General features: G+C 43.6%; 1 pseudogene; it reads left to right on the top strand.

Annotated features, from left to right (window-relative positions):
* Window positions 1-6,154: 6,154 nt before the first annotated feature.
* On the top strand, window positions 6,155-6,278 carry LOC132821239 (5S ribosomal RNA; annotated as a pseudogene).
* Window positions 6,279-7,272: the final 994 nt, after the last annotated feature.

A 7,272-nucleotide genomic window follows, 5' to 3' on the forward strand; every position in this document is an offset into this window, starting at 1 on the left:
AGTCATTTTATGATTAAGATAAAAGCGAGTGGCCAGCCCATCATTTTTGAGCCTATTCCTGGCCCATCCAAAGTGTGGATAAGGTGTCAGACATATCATATGAACATACACTTTATTAATGGAGTACAGAGTTAATCCACAAATGTGTAATGAGTCAACTATGTTGGTAATGATTTAGGAGGTTTCATGACAGAGAGAGATTCTGCTGCATAGATTTCACACTGAATCCAAGTGTGCAAATATCATTCGCGAAATCATCTTAAAAGTACCTTCACCTCTTGCAACCTCTCTTAACTGATGCAGAGGCTGTCAGAATGTCCAAAGTCTATGTCCACCTTCAGTGAAATATGGTCAAAAGTCAATAAAAACCCAGAGACAGAATGGACTCATGTATCAATGAACTCTATCACTTCGTGATTAGATGAATATGGGACCTTCAAGTATGGGCCCAAAGGTCAAAGGATGCTCCTATATCTTATGGTCTTCTGGTGAGAGAAGTCAGCAAACAGTAGTGATTGTGTCTGTGTGACCAACTTGATGCTGGACCACTGAGGATGAATGGAATCAAGAAAACCAAATGTTTTGATGGCCCATTCATGTGTTTCAGAGTGGCCGAGGGAGAAAAGCTTGTGTGCCTGACCAACTTGTGTTCTGCATCTGAATACCAAAGGTGCATGTCCCAGATGTGCCAATGTAGAATGAATTTCAATTGCTGGCAATTCACTTGAACGACCTCCATAATCCTGTTAACTCTGGTGGGTTCAGTGGCCAAGGTTTTGGGCACGTAGACCCAGCAATGTTAAGACCAAAAGAAAGACCACTAGAAATAGAAGTAAGGCCATTCAGCCCATCGAATCCACTCTGCCATTTAATCATGGCCAATGGGCATTTCAACGCCACTTACCCACAGTCCCCCTGTATCCCTTAATTCCTTGCGAGATTAAGAATTTATCAATCTCTGTCTTGAAGACATTTAATGTCCTGACCTCCATTGTGCTCCATGGCAATGAATCCCACAGGCCCACCACTCTCTAGCTGAAGAATTGTCTCCTCGCTTTCATTCTAAATTGACCCCCTCTAATTCTAAGGCTGTGCCCACGGGTCCTAGTATTCCCTCCTGATGGAAACAATTTCCCTTTCTAAACCATGCATTTTCTTATAAGTATCTATTAGATCTCCCCTCAGTATTCTAAACTCTAATGAATATAATCCCAGGATCCTAAGCTATTCATCATATGTTAGGCCTACCATTCCAGGGATCATCTGTGTGAATCTCCTCTGGACATGCTCCAGTGCCAGTACGTCCTCCCTGAGGTGTGGTGCTCAAAACTGGACACAGTATTCTAAATGGGGCCTAAACAGAGCTTTATAAAGTATTAGTAGCACCTCACTGCTTTTACATTCCAACGCTCTTGAAATAAATGACAACATTACATTTGCTTTCTTAACCACTGACTCAACCTAAGAATCCCGGACTAGCAATCCCAGATCCCTTTGTACTTTGGCGTTATGAGTTTTCTCACCGTTTAGAAAATAGTCCATGCCTTTGTTCTTTTTTCTAAAGTGCAAGACCTCGCATTTGCTCACATTGAATTTCATCAGCCATTTCTTGGACCATTCTCCATAACAGTCTAAATCTTTCTGTAGCCTCCCCAACTTCTTACTACTACCTAACTTTGTATCACTGGTGAACTACACCAGAATGCCCCCAGTCTGTTCATCCAGATAATTTGCAATAGAGTGAACAGCTGCGGCCCCAACACTGAACCCTGTGGGACACCGCTTGTCACCAGCTGCCATTCTGATAAATAACCTTTTATCCCAATTCTCTGCCTTCTGTCAGACAATGAATCCTCAATCCAAGCCAGTAGCTCACCTTGGACACCATGGGCCCTCACCTTACTCAGCAGCCTCCTGTGAGGCACCTTATTAATGCCCTTTTGGAAGTCTAGGTAGATAACATCTACTGGGTTTCCCTGGTCTAACCTACTTGCTACCTCTTCAAAGAATGCTAACAGATTTGTCAGGACAACTTCCCCTTAATAAATCCATGCTGACTTGTTCTAATTTGACCCTGTGCTTCAAGAATTTAGAAATCTCATCCTTAACAATAGATTCTGGAATTTTACCTGCAACCGAGGTTAACCTAATCGGCCCATAATTTTCCAACTTTTGTCTTGATCCTTTCTTAAACAAGGAGGTTACAACAGTCACTTTCCAATCATCTAGGACTTTCCCTGACTCCAAAGCCTCTGCTATTTTTTTCAGTCCCCTCCCTCAGAACTCTAGGATGTAGCCCATCTGGGCCAGGAGATTTATCAATTTTTAGACTTTTTAGCTTTTCAGTACTTTCTCCTTTGTAATGGCTACCATACTCAACTCTGCCCCTTGACTCTCCTTCATTGTTGGGATATTACTCATGTCTTCCACTGTGAAGACTGACACAAAGTATTTATTAAGTTCTCCAGCTATTTCCTTATTTCCCACCAGTAGCCTTCCTGCATCAATTTGGAGTTGCCCAATCTCTACTTTTGCCTTTCGATTGTTTCTTATGTATTGAAAAATACTTTTATAATCATTTCTAATATTACTAGCTAGCTTATCTTCATATTTGATCCTCTCCTTCCTTATTTCTCTCTTGTTATCTTCTGTTTGTTTTAGTAGTCTTCCGAATTTTCTGATTTCCCAGTATCTTGGCCACTTTATAGGTTCTCTCTTTTTCTGTGATACATTTCCTGAGTTCCTGAGAGTCATAGAACATAGAACATTACAGCGCAGTACAGGCCCTTCGGCCCTCGATGTTGCGCCGCCCTGTCATACAAATCTGAAGCCCATCCCACCTACATTATTCCATGTACGTCCATTTGCCTGTCCAATGATGACTTAGATGCACTTAAACTTGGCGAATCTACTACCGATGCAGGGAAAGCATTCCATACCCTTACTACTGTCTGAGTAAAGAAACTACCTCTGACATCTGTCTTATACCTATCTCCCCTCAGTTTAAAGTTGTGTTCCCTCGTGTTTGCCATTCCCATACTTGGAGAAAGGCTCTCCCTGTCCACCCTATCTAACCCTCCGATTATCTTGTGTATCTCTATTAAGTCACCTCTTGACCTTCTTCTCTCTAACGAGAACAGCTTCAAGGCCCTCAGCCTTTCCTCGTAAGACATTCCTTCCATACCAGGCAACATCCTAGTAAATCTCCTCTGCACCCTTTCCAAAGCTTCCACATCCTTCTTATAATGCGGTGACCAGAACTGTACACAATATTCCAAGTGTGGCTGTACCAGAGCTTTGTACAACTGCAGCATAACCTCCTGGTTCCGGAACTCAGTCCCTCTACTAATAAAGGCCAAAACACTGTATGCCTTCTTAACAACCCTGTCAATCTGGGTAGCAACTTTCATGGTTGTCCAATTCTAACCCCCCCACATTTTCTTCACTCCTAGTCTGCCTTGAACTTAAAACCTGCACACATGCTAACCTGCTGCTTATCTTTCTACTTGACTCCATACTCCCTGTTGCTTTCTCTTTCCCTTCCCCTGACTCACAAGTTTAAGTCCTAGTGACCACCCTATTTATCCTTTTCGCCAGAACACTGGATCCAGTTCAGTTCAGGCGGAGGCCGTCCCATCGGTACAGATCCCTCTGGTTCCAAAACTGATGGCAATGTCCAATGAAATGGAAACCCTCTTTCCCGCACCAATCTCTTAGCCACATGCTTACTTCCCTAATTTTCTTACCCTTATGCCAATTAGCACGTGGCTCGGGCAGTGACCCTTGAGGACCTGTTTTTCAGTTTCCTTCCTAGTGCTTGATACTCCCCAAACAGGTCCTCCTTCCTAGTCTTGCCTATGTTATTTGTGCCAACGTGGACCACAACAACTGGATCCTCCCCCTCCTGCTCCAATGTTCATGGGCATAGGGCTGGCATGCTAACACTGGTGCCTCACAGCAGCAGAGCCCAGGTTTGATTCCAATCTTTGAGTGACTGTCTGTGTGGAGTTTGCACATTCCCCCAGTGTTGGTGTTGGTTTCTGCTGGCTGCTGAGGTTTCTCCCAGAGTCCAAAGATGTGCAGGTTCAATAGATTGGCAATGCTACTTCACCCTGTAATGTCACTGATGTGCCATTGTGAATGGTTTTTGTGTGGGTTGAATGCTCTTTGGAGGATTGGTTATCAACTCAATGGGCTGAATGGCCTCTTTTGGCGCTGTAAGGATTCAATGACTTTTAATCTGACAGCTCTAGTGGAAGAGTTAGCACCAGTAAAGACACAATGGGCTGAATGGCCAACTCTAGTCTTTTAATTCCCACATTCTTTTGGATGCTCTGAGCTGTTGAAAGCCACCAGCTAAATGAGGATCATAATCTCTCCACCCTGGAGGCTTCCTGATGAAGGGCTTTTGCCCGAAACGTTGATTTTCCTGATCCTCGGATGCTGCCTGACCTGCTGTGCTTTTCCAGTATCACTCTGATCTAAACTCTGGTTTCCAGCATTTGCAGTCCTCACTTTTGCCTAGGTAAATGAGTGAATCAGTCTTTCTCTCTTCTGTTTACTGTTGTGTAATCAGCCTGAATTATCTGATCTGGTTTACTGTCACCACCAGAAACAGACCAGAACAAGCAACAAAACAAAAGGAAAACTATAAATACCAGTATCATGGTACTAAATATGAAATGGCTTTGACTGTGGAAAGTGTGGAAAGTCACACATTTGTGTGACTTGTCACTTAACACCTCAAGCCTGAAAGTTGTCCAGGTCTAGTTACATGCACACTGGGTCAAAGGTTGCCTAGATGTGGGAAAAGACCACTCAACAATCACAAACTTCTACGTCTGTGCTGGGAAAGGCTGAATTCTGCTGACTGACTTTGAAACTATTCAGTGCTTCAGGCTCTAACGCTCAACTCCAAAACAAATTTATTTCCAGGTCAGGGTAGGAACAAAGATAACAACGTTCAGAATTTTTCTCCTTTTCTCTTTTCTCTCAACTATTCTCTTTTCAAGCAGGAGGAAAACAATTCACCGTCAATTGAACAGCCGGTGAGATAGCATTGAATTATAGACCAAGAATGTGGGAGGAACTCAGCAGGTCTGGCAGTATCTATGGAGAGAGAAACAGAGTTAACATTTCAAGAGTATCATGATTCTTGAACTTGGGTTCTGAAGGAGTCATGTTTTACAACCTACAGCACGTGACACACTGTGGCATGAGGCAGCATGGTGGCTCAGTGGTTAGCATTGCTGCCTCACAGTGCCAGGAACCCAGGTTCAATTCCACCCTCGGGTGACTGTTTATGTGGAATTTGCACATTCTCCCCATGTCTGCGTCGGTTTCCTCCCACAATCCAAAGATGTGCAGGTTAGGTGGATTAGCTGTGGGAAATGTAGGCTTACAGGAATGAGACAAGATGCTGTTCGGGAAGTTGATGTGGACTCGATAGGATGAATGGGTGATTCTGTGGACTGTAGCAGTTCAAAAGGCAACTCACCAATACCTCTTCAAAGGCATCTAGGGACAGGCATTAAGTGCTGGTGCAACCCACAAAGCCCACATTCCCTGAGTGAACTATAAAATACTTAAAGCATTAACACTCATTTCTCTCTCCACTGAGTTTGTCCAACACTTTCTGCTTCATTTCTGATCTCCAACATATGTTTTGATTTCAGGGAGAAGTTGAATCTAATTTGCTCACTGCATGCTAGGTATTCCTGCGGCTAACTGATCATTTATTGGGTGAATTCTACGACACTCAAAGGGAAAACATGGTTCAAACATCCCAGTAGCAAAGGCCATGGGGAATACAACACTAAATTGCTTTGTGGTGCACTTATATGTCATAGACAGTACATACATGACCAAATCTAACCCCATCAGTCTACTCCAGATCATGAGCAACCTGAGAAAAGGTGTTGTTGGACGAGGCTATCAAACAACATTTATTCATCACCTTTTCATTTACTCTTTCTATTACTTCTACTCAAAGCAAGCATTATACAGCCATCATCCATGGTAAGAAATAGCTGAACCCAAATGGTGAGCTGATAGTGACTGTTCCTAACATCTAGGGTTGAAAAATGTGGTGCTGGAAAAACACAGCAGGCCAGGCGGCATCTGAGGAGCAGGAGAATCGACGTTTTGGACATAAGCCTATGGCCATACTAGTCTGAAAAAAAACCGCCCGATCTTGTCTGATCTCAGAAGCTAAGCAGACTCAGGCCTGGTTAGTACTTGGATGGGAGACCGCCTGGGAATACCAGGCGTAGTAGGCTTTAAGAAGGGCTTATGCCTGAAACTTAGATGTTGCCTGGCCTGCTGTGTTTGTCCAGCACCACATTTTTCAAGTCTGGTTTCCAGCATCTGCAGTCCTCACTTTCTCCCTGTTCCTAACATCTAGGCAACCTTTGACCCAGTGTGCATGTAGCTAGACCTGGACAATTTTCAGGCTTGAGGTGTTAAGTGACAAGTCACACAAATGCCAAACAATAAGCATTTCCAGCAAAAGAAAATCTAACCATCACCCCCTGACATTCAACAGTACTGCCATCACTGAAATCACCCGTCATCAACAACTTGGAGGATATCATTGACCAGAACTGGAACTCAATCTGGCATATGACCATGCTCCAAGAATAGGTCAGAAACTGGAATGCTACATTGAGCAACTTACCTTCCCAAAGTCTGTAAACCATCTACAAGGCACAAGTCAGGAGTGTGAGGGCAGACTTTCTTGGATGAGTGCATTCCAAAGACACACAAGAAGCCCGAAATCAGTGCAGGACTTAGGTTACCAGAAATGGTAAGATCCTGGGGAGTGCTGTCAAACAAAAGGACCTTGGAGTGCAGGTTTGTGAAGAAGGCTTGCCTTTATTGATCAGTACACTGAGTATAGGAGTTGGGAGGTTATGCTGTGGCTTTACAGGACATTGTTTAGGCCACTTTTGATGTACTGTGCTCATTTCTGATCTCCCTTCTATCAGAAGGATGTTATTAAACTTAAAGATTGACAGATATGTTGCCGGGGTTGGAGGGTTTGAGCAACAGGGAGAAGTTCAATAGGGCGGGGCTACTTTTTCTGGAGTGTCAGAAAATGAAGGGTAACCTTATTAAGATTTATAAAATCATGAGGGGAATGGATAGGGTAAATAGTCAAGGTCTTTTCCCTGTAATGGGGGAATCGAAAACTAGAGGGCATAGGTTTAAGGTGAGTGGGGAAAGAGTTAAAAGGGACCTAAGGGGCAACTTTTTCACACAGAGGGCAGTACA

Source organism: Hemiscyllium ocellatum, chromosome 12, assembly GCF_020745735.1.
Source record: "Hemiscyllium ocellatum isolate sHemOce1 chromosome 12, sHemOce1.pat.X.cur, whole genome shotgun sequence".
Classification (NCBI taxonomy): Eukaryota; Metazoa; Chordata; class Chondrichthyes; order Orectolobiformes; family Hemiscylliidae; genus Hemiscyllium; species Hemiscyllium ocellatum.